A 14,569-nucleotide genomic window follows, 5' to 3' on the forward strand; every position below is an offset into this window, starting at 1 on the left:
CTGTGTGCGAGCAGTCAAACAGATAGTGATCTGGGTCACCAGTACTGCCACAAATACATCGGTCACTGTCTCTTAGACGAAATGTGTGAAGATAGGACATATATGGGGACATTCAGATATGAGTGCCCCTTCCCCACTCATATCTGAAAACTACTCTCAAATGTGAACTAATAAAGCAGTGGCAAACTACTGGGAGACAAGCACCACAGGCAGAAGACTGTATGATTTCCAACCAAAAATTAACCACAATTTAAATAGCAGCTCTTCACACAGTATCTATCTGGCAAAGCATGGCCCATATTCGAACCCGAGCCCTTCGGCACGGCAGTCAGGGTCACTAACCACTAACCCCGCAAAATTTTTTTCTCCCTGATGACGGCAGGAGCCATTATAGGCGTTAGCCACTACTAAAGCCGGAAGCGGTGGTCACTTTATTACGGAAGCACCAGAATAGTGGGCCACTATTGCCTCCTAGGAAGGGAGGATTGATTTACATCCATACTTTCTCGGGAATTCGTACCCGGGCTCTTCGGTACGGCAGTAAGGGTCACTAACGACTTTTTCGTCTCGGCGGCATTTTTGAAAGTTCCTTTATAAATATAAGCTTCGCTTATGCTGTTGTATATCCTAATGGTAAAAAGTAGACGATATAATAGACGATATAGTAGACGATATAATAGACGATATAGTAGACGATATAATAATAGCATTAATATAAGGACGATTTTTTGTTATATTAATCATCTATAAACGTTTAAACTTAATATTAATACATTTCTTCAGCACGAAATTATGCCCTGCAGTTCAGAGGATTAAATTTCATGTTTTGCTTCACAATTAAGTTTACTTAATTACTGCAATATTTAATTAATTAATTTTTTAATTTGAATACTCCTTCAATGTAACACTTAAAATTTAAAGTTTAAAAACATCTTTCGTTTAAAAATAAAAATGAAAGTTTTAAATTCTTTTCTAAACTTAATTGAATAAGTAACAATTTTAACTGCAATAGCAAGAGATATTTTTCTTTACCATTCAAAACAATACTCAGAGCTACATATTTTACTATTAATACTTGTAGGTGCAAAGCTTAGTTCTAAAAAAATTCGACTACCATAGTCCTCTTCTCCTCTTTTTCTACTAATTTTATCGTTGGAAAATTGAGAGGGAAATATTATGCGGATAATTTAATTTGTGAAAGATGTGTTTAGAACAAGAACATAACCAATGAAAAGTAGCCAGGATAAACTGCAGGTAACTATCACAATATTATTCCTTGAAAAGAAACCTACATTCCAATAAGAATGCATTGTAGCATTAAAATATCTAATAAGATATCTTCGTTTCTACTTTCCTATAATTTGAATCTCACCCGTTCTTATTGTTGTCTCTGCTACTTCTTAGGCCTCAGTCATCCATAAATATTTAGAGAATGTACTACTGACTCTGCAAAATCGTAAACTGAATGTCAGTTCGTATTTGCTTCGGTGTGATGTGTTGGCTCTAGTATTAGGATGTCATAGGGATCAGTTAGAAGGGCGAAGATCGGCGAGACATTCGCAGCTAGCTTGCAAGGTTTGTCTTTGTTTGTAAGACGAAAAAAATCACTGCTTGGACGAATCCATTTTAAAATTTAGGAAAGCTCGTTCTTTGAGCTCATTGAGGAAGGAAAAATTACTTGAATACATTTTTTTAATTTTCAGAACTTGGTCTTAAAACGACAGGGGGAGACAATATGCATGGAACCATGTTCCTTTCATTTGCAGTCAACGCACATCGAAAATTATCCATTTATTTCATGAACCTTTTGCCAGGCCTCTAGCCATTAATTCGAAAGTTATTTTTGATATATTTTTAACAAAACAATAGTGTTACGAAATGTCCAGCTGAGGTAAGATAGCTTCCCCGCAAAGCAAGCTTAAGGTTGCCATAGTTGGCGAAAAATCGCCAATTTGGCTATATTTGGCGACAATGTTGGCTATATGCCATAAACGGATGGAAAACCTTTTAGATTAATTCTTACCGCTTTGGACCAGAATGTTCTCGAAGGCAGCCCAAAAGTTATATAAACCCTGCCTCAGTGAGTCAGTCTAGTGAGTGAGTGAGAGTCTAGTCTATTGAATCAGGCAGTGTCTAGTCGAATCAGTCAATCAGTGCCTCGTCTAGCGAGTTGATCGTCAATCTAATGTCGAGTTGGTCATCGGAGTATCGAGAGTATAGCGAGCGCATCGTCAAGTCTATCGAGTGTATCGTCGAGTGCATCGTGAGTTGTAACGTGGAGAGTCCCGAGAGTACGTTGAGTTCCGAGAACGACAGAACCGAGTCGGGGCTGTACTCGGGTGCTTTGCAGTGAAGCTGTCTCGACCGTTATAGCCTGATAGTGTCGCTGATTGTGTCAGCGTGTTTGTCGTAGTTTTTCGACGACTGTGAACGTGCTTTTGGAACTTTCCTGAGTAATACTGGCTAATAAAGTGTGTTTTCGTACTTCATCAAATGTTGTCGTCAATTACTCCAAATCCACGAAACTGTGCAGAAAACGCAACAACAGCTTAAAAAATCATTTGCTATTAGTTCATGGGGTGTCCACCGATAACATCGTGGCAAAATCATTGTGGGCGAAAACGTCGAGGAGAAAAAAACGCAAGGCGAAAACGTCGTGCTACAAAACATCGTGGGAGAAAACATCGCAGTTCTAAAACATCGTGGTACAAAATATCGTCGTCGAAAATAAAGCGGTTTAAAAACTTCGCAGTTTAAAAACATCGTCGTCGAAAATAAAGCGGCTTAAAAACTTCGCAGTTTAAAAACATCGTCGTCGAAAATACCGCGGTAAAAAATAAAGTATCGACAAATCATCGCAGGACGATAACATCGCAGGCCTGCTTTTTTCAGGCTTTAATAATTGTAAATGTATATTCCCATAATGATTTGTGAGCGCGAGATGGAAAGAAAGATAATTTTTACTTTCATATTTTTATTAACTAATAAATTTTTGCTGAAAAAGTAAGAAGGAAACTTAATACTTAAGAATAAACTGAAGCAGAACAAGAAATAATTTTCATTATTCTTATAATGAAAATTATTTCTTGTTCTGTTTATTAGATTGACAAAAGTGAAGAAAATAATCTCATAATTAGCAATTTTTTATAGATAAGGTCGTGCAGTTACGTAGCTTCCTTTCTCTAAACATTTTTAGATTATAGGTTCTCACACAGCAATAAATATTTGAATGAAGAGAGTATATGTCTTTCAGAGCAATGTGTTGGGATTCAGAGCGAGTGGAAAATCTTTCTCAACCTTATGTGGAAAAAAAACGAAGTATAGAAACAAATTGAAGTCATATGAAATGCGTCTGCAAATAACATTAGTGGAGCTAGGCATCGATAGTTTATATAAAAAAATGCAAACCCACCCCAGTTTACTAAATAAAATGCAAGGATAGGTGAACGTGAAGCACGAGTTAATGCTATTAATGTGTAACTTACATTAAATTCATGTTAAAATATTTTAATAAAAATACAGTACTTTTCTTTAATTGTCTTTGCTAAAGTCCGATAACATATTGATCTACTTTATTACTCTAAGATATATTTTTCTGCAGGTAAGATGGGGTTCCGGCAGCCACTCTAGTATCTTAAAGAATAAAAATATGTTAACAAAAAAAAAAAAAAAAAAAAAAAAAAAAAACTTCGAAAAAAAACTTGAAAGGGTTCAGATTTTGACGATCGCCCAAAAGGGCTCTTTTAAAATTTAATAGGGTTTATCATTAGGGATTTTCAGTAGAGACGCTCCAGGTGGAACCGCGAAACATTTTACAAATTATGTTATATTAATTTTACACAATAAGCTTTTATTTAAAATGGATGTGATAAATAATGCACTAAAAGGAGAGAAATATTTTGTCACATAGTTTAATGGGACTAGTAAATTAAATAATTCTATTTACTGAATTCTTCCATAATTTTACATCTCGAGTAATAAAAGCATGAAATGGCTCATTTCTACATATAATTAAGGAAAGAATCTGTGTGTCTTTTTTCGTTCGTGCTGCGCATAAGCCAATAGACCCAGGGCTACGAAATTTGGTATATAGATGCATCTAGACAAGAGCCAGTGCACCTCGAAGCGAGTTTTTCAAAATTCGAATCAGATTTTTTTTTATTTTATTTTTTCGATTTTATCGCTTCATTTTGAATAGTTTCATTCTTTTAGAAATGTGGTTTTGGCAACAGTTTTTCATTCAATGGTATACTGGGTTGCTGACTGTCGAAAATCAGCACTGTTGCCACTTAGAAAAATGAGAGCGATAATCCTGTGCAGTTTTTAAATTTAATGTTTCTCTTTAATGCTGGACGTTTGTTGAGAAAAGGCAACGGAAAGTTGGTTAATTTATTTATTAGAATAATTAATATTTGTCTTAAGGGATATTGCATATTTCATTGTAATTTTGTTATATGTATTTCTTTTTATGAAGTTGTTCTGCAGGGTAAAATTCTGCTCATTTTTTAAATTTAAGTTTGATGCTCCCTTCAGGCATTTTTTCGGTACATTTAAAAGCTAGACGAAGCCTAGCAGCGTAGCTCCTAGTGATAAAATAAAAAAGGGTAACGGCTTATACGTATTACAATGCAATTTAATTAACAGATTCCAATATTTAGACGCCTTATGCTTTTATTATTGGCGATATAAAATCGTTGATGAATTTTGTAAATAGAATTTTTTAATCTATTATTCTCGTTAAACTACATGATAAATTATTTTTCTCTTTTTACTGCATTAATTATCATAACCATTTTAAATAAAAGCTTATTGTATCAAAACTATTTTTTTAAATGGTGTTTTATTCTGTTGCACAGCATAGGTATAATATATAGTATATACTTTTAAGGCAGCAGCTTCCGAGGCATATCATTAATGCAGTGATGTTTTTCCTTATGTATTTCCAATAGCCATTGTCTAATCTACAAGTACGATGTGACCATGGTTGTAAACCACAAAAACGGAATTATTATTGACGATTAGCGTAGGCGTGTGGTTTAAATTCATAAAAATCATTACATACTTAATGTCACTTGGAAAAAATTTAATTCGTTTTTTCATAATGCGAGAAACATACATGCGTTTATGTAGATTCTTTATTATTTAGTTTCTTTTAATATAATACAAGGCGATAATATTTGTGGGCAAAAAACTGAAAAGTGAAACGGACATTCGTAGTGAAACAACACAAAATTCCGTTCATGTGAAATAAAATATGAAAAAATTAAATACGATATGATATAAAATTCTTTAAAATGAAAAAAATGATGAGAGAAAGTTAAAATTCTGGGTTGCAAAAAGTTACACTTTGTCACAGCAAGATAGTCTTCAGTATTTCTCGCAGGAAAAGAGAAACTGTAAGAAAATCCTACCCAGTTCTCCTTTCCTATCTATTTATTTTATCCGTGTTATTCGGCCAGTCCTATTAAGTTGCAGAAGAGATGTAGAATTTGAACTGCTCATTTAACAATATTAAAAAAAAAAAAAAGAAAAGAAAAGAAAAGAAAAAAGAAAGAAAGAAAAATCGTGATGGAATAACCTTCTCCTAAAACTGGTTTTGTATGGCCTTGCTGAATTTTCTCCTCAGTTCACTTTTCGATCTCAAGTTAATGCAGTACGTAAATGAATAAGTAAGGATGTTAATTTAAGTGTGAAATTAATTAACAATACTTTTTAAGGTAAGTGCATAAAATCATATGTATAATTTACGCATGTGTTAATCCAAAGTTTAAATTTACTTCTATTCATATTATTTTTGATTCGATGCTCAAAATTTTAAAATATGACTTCTAACCTTCATAACTTGTATTTATGGACTCTTTTATATTGATTTGATAACTTGTATGTGGACTTATTCTGAATAATTTTAGTGCCGTTATGTTTAATAAAAACCTGATTGTACGCATTTAACTTCCTTATTTGTTTTTATCAGTTGGTTATATTAGCGTAACAGTCATGAAATCAGCTCAAGACTACTACATGTTATCGTACAAATTCTAAAATGTTGGCAATAAATTTATATGAAGAGTAAAGAATTTCCAATGTCATCAAAGTAGTATCATGCAAACAAATTATAATTAAATTATATTAATAAAATGTGTTTGAATCATTCCATTCGTTTAAATCGATAAAATGATTTCATAACCATTTGACAACTCGCGCGGCGTATTTGGTTACGTAACTATGGCGGAGTTATATAACAGCCAATTACGAAAGAGGGTGTGTTCTCTTGTATCAAAAGATGCATACAATTTTTGCGTAACAGAATAAAACATTTACGTAAATAACAGCCTCAAATTTAACTAGGAGTTAAATTAGCAAAGAATCTCTTCTGCAACCTGATAAAATTTGTCAGTATACGAATAGAATGTTAATTCCGAAAAGATTATGAAAAATGCTGAATTTTTCAGTAAAATCAGGGAAGAAAAAGGAAAAGAAAAGAAAGAGTTTTTATTGTTGTTTTAATTATGTTGTTAAATGTTGTTTTTGTTCTCATTTACAGCAAACTGCATTTAGAATAATTCGATAGAAGCTTATATTATAAATCTTTTTTTAAATACATGACACTCGAAGACTTTTTATATCTTCGTTTATGGTTCATAAAATTTAATAAAAAACGCACGCATCAGTGCAAATAGTTTTTATAATTTAACTTTAGTTATTCAATTCAATAACTTAACTAATTTTTCTTTTGAATTATTGATTTGAAATGTCTTCAATAAAAGAAAGCAGAATATTCTTCCTATTTTGAAAAGAAGTTCATTGAATTCAACTGCATAATCTTACAGCAAGTGTGCCGCTCAGAAAAGAAAGTGGTCAGTAAATCTGACTGTCATACCGAAAGATCACGCCGGAGGCATGAATGTAAATTGTCTGTCCTTTCATAGGAGGCAACGGTGGCTGTCTATAAGGTTCCTGCATAATGAAAAATTGCCATCGCTTTTGGCTTTAGTAGTGGCCAAAGCACTGAAATGGCTATAGCTCGCCATTTAAAAAAAATCAATAAATAAAAAAATCTGAAAGGTTTCAGATTTTAAATTACGTACAAATTAGGCGTTTTTTTACATTTTGTGTACTACCTTTATTTATTAAATATCATTTTCTTCGCACTTAAACCATAAAATTCAATTCAAGAGCAATATCGCAAAATAATTTTAAACTGAGCATATCTTTAAAATTTCCGATACACAGTCTCGTGCGCCGGAGATAAAAATGTTTTTTCTGTACAACGTTGCCATGGCTCGCTTTCAAATCCTTGAGTTTGTTAATCAACAATTCGTTAAAGTTTTACAAAATAGGAAATTGATAATAAAAGAAATTCCAAATTTCAAATTTGGGCTTCCAAATGCTCATATTCGTAGGAGGATTACGTCATTCAAAATTAGATGCCTCTAGGTACCGTTATTTTATCCCAATGCGAGAAATAGACATACATTTATGCATATTTTTCATTATTTAATTTCTCCAAATATAACGCAGGACTCTAACATTTAGTGGCAACAGTTTGAAAAGTGAAACGGACATTTATAGTGAACCAACGCAAAATCGCAAAACGAAAACAATAGTCCCTCAGAGACAAAGCCTCTTTGGACTAATAAAAAGGAAATCTCATAACATAATGTTCAGATTAGTCTTTCGAAATAATAGCACAAATTATTAATATTTAAATGAACTATATTCTATAATTATGTAATTGCAAATATAAAACTATAAAGATTTATTTTTGCTTTAAACATTTTAATAAAATCCCTTCAATGAATAGGGAGAAACATATTAGGAAATACTTAACGTACTAATTTTATCAAAATTATTATGTAATTTTGGTCTCCTCATCGAATGAAATACAAAAAAAAAAAAAAAGAAAAAAAAAAAAAGAAAGAAAGAAAGAGTTTTTTTAGTCTAACTGTAGAAATTATTCGCTGTTTGAGAAGAGAAATTTTTCTTCCATGTACTTTCAAAAATGAAACTTTAGAGATTTAATGATACTAGAACTAGAATGTGAGGTGTTCTTTGAAAGAATCGTATTTGTATATGAATTTAGTATATAAGTAATCCGTTTCATAGATGTAGAAGTAATGAAAGCTAAGCCGACATATTGACAGCATATTTAAAATCAATTAAAAGGCCTTATATCTAGCAATTCAAACTAATTGAATACTTATTTTAGAAAAGAGGCATAGGATGCCCATAATTTATTCACAATATCTAACTGTTTTTACTGTAAAAAGTATTTTAAAAACTTCATCTCTATTCACACTAAAAACTCGAGCGTTTTCAGTAAACACTGTTTTCCTTATTAATATATTTCTACATGGACAACCTTGTATTTATTAGTTTCCAAATATATTGAGGTTTTCTTTCTACGTTTAGCGAGGTCATGTTTACGATGGATGCCACAGTTCCCTCGATCCTGCATTTCAGATCCACTTTCTTAGTGTGGCAGTTGCCATATCCATTTTCAAAGTTACATTTACTTGCATTAGTTCCGTTGACGGTAAGCTACGAATCAGGTAAGATGTTTTAACTGCTGAAAAAGGCCACTAGCATGTTGGGGAATTCCAGTAAAAGGCTCTAACAGTATCTTCCCAGTACTGTGCCCACCATATAATAAAAACCATTGATAAGGAAAATATCAAGGTTAGAAATTCTGTGGACGTAATGGCAAAATATTTCTTCTGAAATATTTTTCGCCCTGCAGGTATTTTGAACTGTTAGCCGGAAATACATTTAAAGGATTTCTGGATATACTGTATATTTCAGTTGCATAATATTAAATACTTATGCCATCTAGAAATATAATTTTGAGCTAGTACTTATTTGTTTAACTCTTCTAAATGTCAGAGAAGAAAAACTTTTAATTCCAAAAAACATGAAATGTATATCAAGCAATGAATTTTAATTTAATCCTCTTATATATTTCAGATAAAAATTTAGCTCTATTATACAATGAGTCATTTATGTACTTATATGCTAAATACCAAAATAATTAGATTTTTATACTATTCCAATTTTTTTACTATAACAGATAGTGCAGTGATTATTTTATAGAGACTTGTGTTAAAGTACATTTAAAAGACTTGAATTCATATATACTGAAACTTCCTAATTATGAAAAAAATATTCGCTGCTTTAGGGAGTTAGTCGCCTTAGCGAACATAACTGTCGATGATGTTCAGTCAAAATGATTAAATTTGTATGCAGTTTTGGGCTTTACAGAAGTGCGAAATCAGTAGAAACACCTACCACCCCTGGTAACCGAAACGGCTTTTACACATGGAAACACAGGCATGGAGTTTGAACTAGGCTTTGATGACAGAAACAAGCAACTCATTACATGCTGCTTTACGTGTATGCCACACTTCGTCAACCGTATTAACTGGAGAGGGATGGTAGGCCAGTCTCTCAGCAACCCATAACCGGGTGTTTTCAATGCGTGACAGATCTGGCAGACCAAGGTAGCTGTTTATGTGAGTATCGTTTGCTTCATTTTATTGTTGCAAACAGCGTAAATTCCTTTTGTTTTTCTTCTTTTAGTTTTGAACTTTATGTGTGGCAACAAGTTTATTGATTGATAGAATTGTGTTTGTGACAGCCATGTAGAATGGCTCGCTTATTTTGTATCAATTATTTCGCATCTCTGACAAGTGTAATTTAATAAAAGTGTAGGAATACAGTCCATTTGTTGATTGATTATTGTTTGTGAATCATATTAAGTTTAAGACCATTTATTATTGGACAAAAGTCTAGCCGGAGAGCTAGTGAAGATAGTGACTGTTCTAAGTGTATTCTAACAACGCAAATATGCATATGGTTGGTGAAAATTATCCACTTTGTGAGGTAAGTGGATTTTGAACAAAAATTCGTTTAATTTGTTGTTAAATTATAAGAACAAAGTTGTAATACAACATAGAATTCGATTTCATTTTAATAATAGTGTTAAGTGATTTAAGAACAATTTCCGTTTTTGAATTGCTCAATTATGAGTGAACTTATAACTTTTAAAACAAAAAGAGCGGTCTTACGCAGGAGTGTTACTAATTATGTAAAGAAAATTGAAACTATTTTAACTGCAGATGAAATTAATTTAATAGAACTAGAGGAATGTGTTGAATTATTGACACAAAAAGAAACTGAGTTAAGGAAGCTTGATTCTGAAATCGAAAGTTTAATTACAGATACTAAAGAATTAGAAAACGAAATAGGTAATGTTCAGGAGTACACAGATAAAATTTATTTGTGGAAATTTAAAGGTGAAAAAATATTTAAAAATCAAAATAATAAAAATAATTCTAATAGTGTAATTTCAGAGCAGGTTCTTGACAATATTAAATTACCCAAGTTAACATTACCGACTTTTGGTGGTAATATTACAGAATGGATAGCTTTTAAAGATCTTTTCAGAGCTTGTGTAAGAAATAATACAAATTTATCTAAAGCTCAAAAATTGCAGTATTTGAAGGCTTCGTTGAAAGGTGAAGCATATCGCATTATTCAAACCATTCAAATTTCGGATTGTAATTTTGAAATAGCATGGAATCTGTTAGACGAAAGATATTCAAATAAGAGAGAACACATTTTTGCATATATTAAACGTTTTTTTAAGTTTACCAACTATTCAAAATGAATCAGCATTTGCTATTTTAAATTTAGTTGACAATATTAATGAAGTAATTCGTTCTTTAGAAGTATTGAATCAAACCATTGATAATTTTGGTGACACTTTAATGACTTATTTAATTTTGCAAAAATTAGACCCTGCTACAAAATTATGGTGGGAACGTCAGTTAAAATCTAATGAAATTCCAAAACTTACGACTCTAATTGAATTCCTAAAAAACTATGCAAGAACACTTCGAAATAGCAAATCAACAAGTAATAAGGTACGTAAATCTGTGTTTCAAAATAAGAATAATGTTCTGGTTGCTACTTTGGGTTGTGGTTATTGTAAAGAAGATCATAGTTTAGCCAAATGTTCGAAATTTCTAAATTTATCGGTTCAGCAAAGGATAGATTTTGTAAAATCTAATCGTTACTGTTTTAATTGTTTATCTAATATGCACTTGCTCAAAAAATGCAAGAGTTTAAATATATGTCAACATTGCTTTAAGAAGCATCACAGTATTTTGCACATTGTAAATAATTCAAAGAATAAAACTCAGTTAAACAGTATATCTCCGCCTACGCAATCTATCATTAAAAGAGATGAATTAACGAGTCCTAAGGACGTTTCAGCCACAGTTTGTGCCTCTCATTATGATTCGAATGCAAAAGGTAATCAAAACAGTCACATTTTATTGTGTACTACTTTAATAAAAGTTCAAAATTCTAAGTAACAATTTGTGAAGTGTAGATGTTTATGTGACACTGGATCTCAGAGATCATTTATTTCAAGGGATTGTGTGAAGAAATTAGGATTACGAGTGAAAGATAATTCCATTTCTGTATCATGTCTAGGAGAATTTAATACTATAAGTAATGGGGAAGTCGATTTAGTATTCACTTCTCATTTTAAAAGTGATATTCGTGTATCAACATCAACGTTTGTACTGGACAAGGTGACAGATAACATTCCCTATGTATCTTTGCCATCAATCATCTTCGTTAACTTCAGTGATTTACAATTAGCTGATCCATTATTTTACAAGTCACAACCAGTTGACATTTTATTTGGAGTAAATGTATTTCTGCATTTAATGACGGGAGAAATTGTCAAACGTGGTCCTGATCTACCATTTGCTCTAGATTCGAGGTTGGGATGGATAATTTCGGGTACTACAAATTTTGAATCTACAAATTTTGAGCCAGTATATGTAAATCATTTGAATACAAACACAGATGAGTTAGTAAATTCTTTCTGGGAGTTAGAAAAGTTTCCAAATGTACAACCTTTAACAAATGAAGAAAAACTTTGTGAAGAACATTTTAAAAACTCGCATTTTAGAGACACATCAGGTCGTTATTCAGTTGCATTACCATTCAAACATAATAGAGATATTCTAGGTGACTCCCGTGAAATGGCGTACAGAAGATTTCAATACTTGGAGAAGAGACTGTTATCTATGAAAGAAATTTACAACCAGTATATTCAGTTTATGAAAGAGTACTTTTCACTAGAACACGTAGAATTACTGCCAGATGTTGCATAATCGAGAAAATATTGTTAAGAATTTTATTATTACTATTTTTATTATTATTGTCTATTTTTCAAAAGTGTGTTTTTGTTTTATTATTGTGTGAAGTTGTAACTATATGTCTTTTCTTGTGTGACAACAACGCTTCTGTAATTCTTCAATTTGAACTTTTGGATGTGTGCCAGGTTTGATGGCGTAATGCTCTGGTGAGAGCGTCGATTGATTGTGTAGATGAAACATGTTGTTTCAGAACGTTATTTCTTTAAAATATGTAAAATAAATGTTTTGTTTTCTGAACTCGGATTATGCAAACGTTATTTAGTTTCAACATAAAAGTTTGGCGTCCGTTCGACAGGACGTTCGTGTGATTTCGAGTAGTTTTGATTTAGGCGTTTTGTTAAAATGGAGTTGTTAAAAGCAAAACGTAAAAGTGAACGTACTTCGTTTACGTTAACTACGAAGATTGTGGAAGAAGAATTGCCTACTTGTACGGATCCTGAGAGATTGCAAGTGTTGTTGGGGCAACTAATTGACAAATTTGAACGCTTGGACAGTACTCAAAGCAGTGTTTTAGAACAAACCAAGGAAGCTGATTTTGAAAATGAATTTAATACGGCTGAAGGATACAGAGATTCCTTTATAGCTTTAAAGGTGAAACTTCAGAATAAAATTGGACAATTTAATTCGATGAGTGTTACTACAGATATTGCTTCAGTTTCGATTTCGGATCCTAAAGAAAATAAAAACAGGAAGTTCAAACTTCCTAAGCTTGAGCTGAAAAAATTTTCTGGAGATGCAACAGAATTTTTAGGCTTTTGGAGCCAATTCTCCAAAATTCATGAAGATGCGGATATTGTGCCGGAAGATAAATTTTTGTACTTAGTGCAAAGTGCAGTACCTGGCTCAAAGGCAGCTCAACTTTTGAACAGTTTTCCTGTTACCGCCGCGAATTATCCTAAAGCTATCGAGCAGCTGAAAGAAAGATTTGGTAGAGAAGACCTTCTGGTGCAGATCTATGTAAGAGATTTGCTTGGGCTTGTTACAAAGAATGCTACAACAGGCAGAACGGCGTCGGACTTAGGAGTACTTTATGATAGTATAGAAAGTAAATTACGAGCGCTGGAAAGCTTAGGACGCACCAAGGAAAAGTTTGCTGATTTCTTGGGACCTTTAGTGGAGTCGTGCCTACCTGAGAATATTCTACGTGCCTGGGAGCGGAGTCGAACTTCTGAACAGGGACAGGAAAAGAGTTCTGAAAGAACGCTTGAAAAACTAATGTGTTTTTTAAGGCATGAAGTAGAATCGGAAGAAATGATTAGATTAGCACAATCAAGATTTACTCATTCTGTTAAGCGTCTTAATAAAAATGTTATTTCAGGTAATTCAGATTTAGCAACAGCTGCCGCGCTGGTAAGTACAAATGAAATCAGTAAAGGTAAGCAAAATGTTTGTATATTTTGTGGTAAGCCTCATATGAGTGCTAAGTGTTTTAAAGCTGAAAATATGAGCTTAAATGAAAAGAGGCAACTTGTACAAAAGAAAGAAGTTTGTTTTTCATGTTTAAGAATTGGCCATTTAAAAAAACCAATGTAAAGCCAATATTAAATGCCCCATTTGCAGTTGTGATCATATAAAATTTATGTGTCCTCAGAATGTTAGTTCTGTAAAACAAAATGACTCTAAGTTGGATGTTTCCCTTTCTAATAATAGTAAGAGCGAGAAAGTTTATTTGCAAACTTTATGTGTTCTAATTAAAGTTAAAGATCGAGAGAGAAAAATTAGGATTCTCTTGGATTCGGGATCCCAACGATCATACGTTGGGGAGAAAATTATGAAGCGAATGAAGGCTGATCCTATTCGACAGGAGTTCCTATTCGACAGGTTGTTAGGAGAAAGTAATTCATGGTTTGTTTGGGGGGAGGGAAACTGCGCCTGTAACCCATTCTGTTTTTGCTATTGACATAAGCAGTTTAGATAACACTTTTAGGTGTTGGTTTGAAGCTTTTTCTGAAAAAAAGATTTGTGGATTTGTTCCAACAATCAAGAATGCTCAGATTATAGAGGAATTGAAAAGCAGGAAAATTGAGGTCAGTGACACATTTTGCGAGGAAAGTGAAATTGATTTATTGATAGGTGCAGATGTCATTGGTAAACTGTTAACTGACGAATACCTAGAATTACCCTCTGGTTTAACTGCAGTCAAAACAAAACTGGGTTGGACGGTTATGGGTAAAGAAAATGATACTGTCAGGGATTAATGCCCTAATAAGTCTTTCCTTACATGTAAATAATGCTTCTTTGAAATCTTTATGGGAGCTTGAAGTTTTGGGTATTTCCGACCCGACGGAAAATAGTAAAATGAAAAATCTTCATTGGGACTACGAGATTGATTTTCAGAA

General features: G+C 32.6%; 1 protein-coding gene across 2 annotated transcripts in view; it reads left to right on the forward strand.

The window, feature by feature from the left end:
- The first annotated feature begins 5,562 nt into the window (after positions 1-5,562).
- The window catches only part of LOC118183040 (major facilitator superfamily domain-containing protein 12-like), a 48,829-nt gene continuing 39,822 nt past the window's right edge, over positions 5,563-14,569 (forward strand). Inside the window, exon 1 of one of the 2 annotated variants that reach the window (XM_035352449.2) lies at positions 5,563-5,717. The gene's annotated coding sequence lies outside the window, so the exon portion shown is untranslated. Of the gene's footprint in view, positions 5,718-9,291; positions 9,507-14,569 lie in introns of those variants that run through there. The other variant, XM_035352456.2, reaches the window with a different exon arrangement.

This window comes from Stegodyphus dumicola, chromosome 10 (genome assembly GCF_044657685.1).
Source record: "Stegodyphus dumicola isolate Sdum_Otavi_A_Nest chromosome 10, ASM4465768v1".
NCBI classification, from domain to species: Eukaryota; Metazoa; Arthropoda; class Arachnida; order Araneae; family Eresidae; genus Stegodyphus; species Stegodyphus dumicola.